The following is a 3638-nucleotide window of genomic DNA, read 5'->3' on the forward strand; positions in this document are numbered from 1 at the left end:
TAGTAAAGAGAATAAGAGAGTATGAGCGCTGGGCTCTAAATTCTTGTTCCGATTGGGTTTGTATGCTTTGGTGATCATTTCGCTCGTGCGTGACTGCGATCGAGAAGACAACTAGTGTCAATTGGAGATAGAGCGAATTTCAGAATCTCAGGTGAGCTTCCTCGTAATTGGGTGCTCTGAGAAACTTGCTGGGTGTGGAGAGCAACTGAAACATGCTCGAAGTCTGGGCTATGACCCATGCAAGTATAATTATACAAGTATGAGGAAGAATGCCCGCGCGCTGCTGCGGGGACTTCTGCACCTTCTAGGTTATATCAAAGATCGCTGTTGTGAAGGGTTAAGAGTTTGACACTGTTTGGATGAGGATGGAAGAGCAAGTGATAACATTGACAGTCTCATAATTAAACAAAAGGAGAGCATCAAAAACGTCATTGTCCGCACAAAAAATGCTATTGGTCATAGATTTTATTATGGAAATGCAGTGTGATGTTCTCGATTACAACTAACTGATAACAGTCGCTCTATAGTTGGAAGGATTCGCAAGCTTACAAAGAGACTTTGGAAGGAAACAAATGCATATAGAAGCCAATGTAGGCAACAGATTCAATATGTTATGATCAGTTCTTTTGGCCATTGATTCAAAATCTTTCAACTGTTGGCTTTGACCCTTTAAAAAAAATGAGACTTTCATGATCCTTGCACCCGGTTCTCCTTTGACCTGCCATGTAGGGGAATTATGTATATCTCGGCTTGTCCTCTTCCGTCCACACATGGCGCCCCAAATATTGCTTTAGAATTGGTGTGGCAGCATCATATATAGCTTCCTGCAGAATGTCGAAATATAAATTTTATCAAGTTCTCAAAAGGCTACCAACACCTTTATCAAGTGCCCCACTCTATACATGTACACTGAGATAAATTTCTTTGTCTGAGTTGCTTACATTGTTGATTTCAATGGAAGTGACTATGACATCCATGTCCTGGAGCGGATCAAACTTCTCAAGGCGAGCTTAACCACTGAATGGACCTCTGCTAGACTGACGACCCTCGCTGGGTAAAGAAGCCTGCCCACAAGGTCCTCATCACACCATGTTTTGCCTCCTCTGCTCTTGTTGTCAAAAGACTGTATGTAGCTGATCACTTAGGGTCTGATCACAAAATTAATAGATCCTAGTTAACATTATGTCAATCAAGTTGGTCAGTGAACGCAAAATAAGGTACATTAAACGTCGATTCAACAATTTCATCACTGAAAAAGTTGAAAAATCATCTTGAGATTTGAAAAGTTACAGGTAAAAATTTCTGCAGCAATTTAAACAATGTCATATAAAACTATCCACCTCAGTTCTCCAAAATCAAATCAGAGTTCTTTTAGTGTTTGATTACCTCAAATCGAGCATTGCAGGTTAGTCAATCATCTGCTCTAGCCGAAAATAGAATAGTCACAAATTGGATAGGAAGTGATAATCCATTTACTGTTCTGACAATGCGCATTAGTTACAGAAGAATTTGAAACTCATCTAAACACTGGGATGTGACAATTTCATTTATGTTGTCAAAAGTCCACCTTCAGTTACAGAACTGTAGAAATACAACCTGGATAATGACATGATTGCAAAACAGTCCAACCAATCATTATGACTAATCTAGATATTGCATGTCTCAGCCAAGGCATTCTAAGAAGAACATATTAACACTAATGGCCGTTCCTCTCAAATGTACTATACACTTTCAAAGTATACTAATTGTCATGTATCCCTCAACTCATTGCTCCCAAAAANAAAAAAAATTAAAGAGAAGCAGCTTCTCTGCGGACGTAAAACCGTTTACAGCCAAGATAAACGGTTTATATATAGTTAATGCATATGAAAGCCAATGTAGGCAACATATTCAATATGTTAAGATCAGTTCTTTTGGCCCGTGATTCCAAATCTTATATTTATGTAAGACAACTTTCTCAAGTTGAACACACAATAATGTACTTTTCACACTCCACTACTCAATTTACACCAAGAGAAAGCTATGTGTGAGAACGCAGTTATTTATTTTCACAATGACCACCTATATTTAGCAAGCAATACATTGGGGGTAGTTTTGTAGTAGAAAGAGAGAATAAATTGGCGCAATGAAGAAATAAAAAAAAAAAAATTAAGAAAAAATATTCCCTATTGTGCATGTATTGGTGAAATGTGGAGAAACACATATGTATGCAGCATCAACTATTGCAAAATTGTGGAGGCCAGTCTTCCAAATGGCACCTGTTTCACAGAAGCATCATAGAGACGTAAGAGAGTTTGCAATGGATTGACATTGACCATGATGACAATTTTTCTGGTGCAAGTCTGCAATGTTATCAAAAGTATAACAAACACACCAATGGCTCTAGTGATTAAATATTTTCACACCAAAGCATACATTGATTGATGAAAACTCAAGATTTGAAATGAACCCCCTGATAAGTTTCCCTGGACTTATAACTTGAGCTATTTGCCTATTTGCATAAACAACAATGGAAAGGGAGGGCCGTCCCGGAAAGCGTTGGGGGAATCTGAACTCCAGTATTCCAGTAGCTGATGAGAGAATTATAAACGACACATATATTGATGAAAGTTGGGAAAATCTCAAAGACAAACATTCAAACATGCAAACCGAAACCAGCCATCTAAAGGTTTAATCGATTGGATAAAAACTGTACAAAAGAAAACATTAATTGAAAACCAATTACTCAAAACTCAAACTGTAAAAATTCATAGTCAAAGATTGAAGAGACTGACCTGGAACTGAACAAACTGAAGAAGCGTCCTTTGGTGCAGTTTCCGCCTAACCTGTGTCACACAAAATCAGCAGAACCCAGCGGTGGATTGAGCAGGGCAATCAAGTTCTGAAGATAAGCAAAGCCCCAAAAAAACCCTCCTCGCTTTGTCTCTGTGAGGAAGACACGCGACGGACCAACAATGAGGTGGGCGCTCATGAGATCAACGGGTAGAACGCGGAGACTTTAGAAAAAACTCTTCCCGACTTTGAGTCTTTTTTGGTTTTTTTTTTTTTTTTTTTTCCAACTATTTAAACTTTTTTTTTTACGCACTTCCTCGTACTTGAAAAATAAGAAGTCAGTATCATTGCTTCACCATAGTGTTTAAGCTAAGGGATAGAGTAAATATGGGTTAACAAATAAAAATGTTAAAAATGTTAGGCGCAAAAGGGGTTAACCTAACCTAAAGATTAGTGTTTGATAGGATTAGGATTAGTTTGGCCATGGTGCTAATCTAGTGCCTCCGTCGTCTCCAAAACATCACAAATTTGATACAAAACCTCGAGAGGTCTAAAATAAGTTCTAAAGATGCACACCAATTGAAATTTGCACACATAAAGAACAAGTGACATGAAAAATGCATGTTCACATTATAAGGCTCAAAATATCTCACAATAGGTCATGCAAGTCTCATACAAGTCTAGATATGCTCTTTCAAATCTAACCAATTGAAGTAAGTAGACCATGTGCATACACTACAAAAGCATAATCTGTGAAAGTCACTAACCAATGATTGAACTCAAGTGACCTAAAACATGCTCACTCTTTCATTCAACTCAAATGTGGACATATTCATCATCGGGATTAGTCAAGGAAGATACATAAT

The 3638-nt window shown here is 37.9% G+C and overlaps 1 non-coding gene across 2 annotated transcripts; it reads right to left on the reverse strand.

Annotated features, from left to right (window-relative positions):
* Window positions 1-472: 472 nt before the first annotated feature.
* On the reverse strand, window positions 473-3077 carry LOC101296086. 2 transcript variants are annotated; one of them, XR_184458.1, is made up of 3 exons: window positions 2775-3077; window positions 942-1148; window positions 473-824 (listed from the first exon to the last, which is right to left on the reverse strand). It is a non-coding gene; the product is annotated as an uncharacterized LOC101296086 (transcript). The 2 variants fall into 2 exon arrangements; XR_184459.1 differs by lacking the exon at window positions 2775-3077 and having other exon boundaries at window positions 942-1634.
* Window positions 3078-3638: the final 561 nt, after the last annotated feature.

The sequence above is a fragment of the Fragaria vesca genome, linkage group LG4 (assembly GCF_000184155.1).
Source record: "Fragaria vesca subsp. vesca linkage group LG4, FraVesHawaii_1.0, whole genome shotgun sequence".
Taxonomy (NCBI): domain Eukaryota; kingdom Viridiplantae; phylum Streptophyta; class Magnoliopsida; order Rosales; family Rosaceae; genus Fragaria; species Fragaria vesca.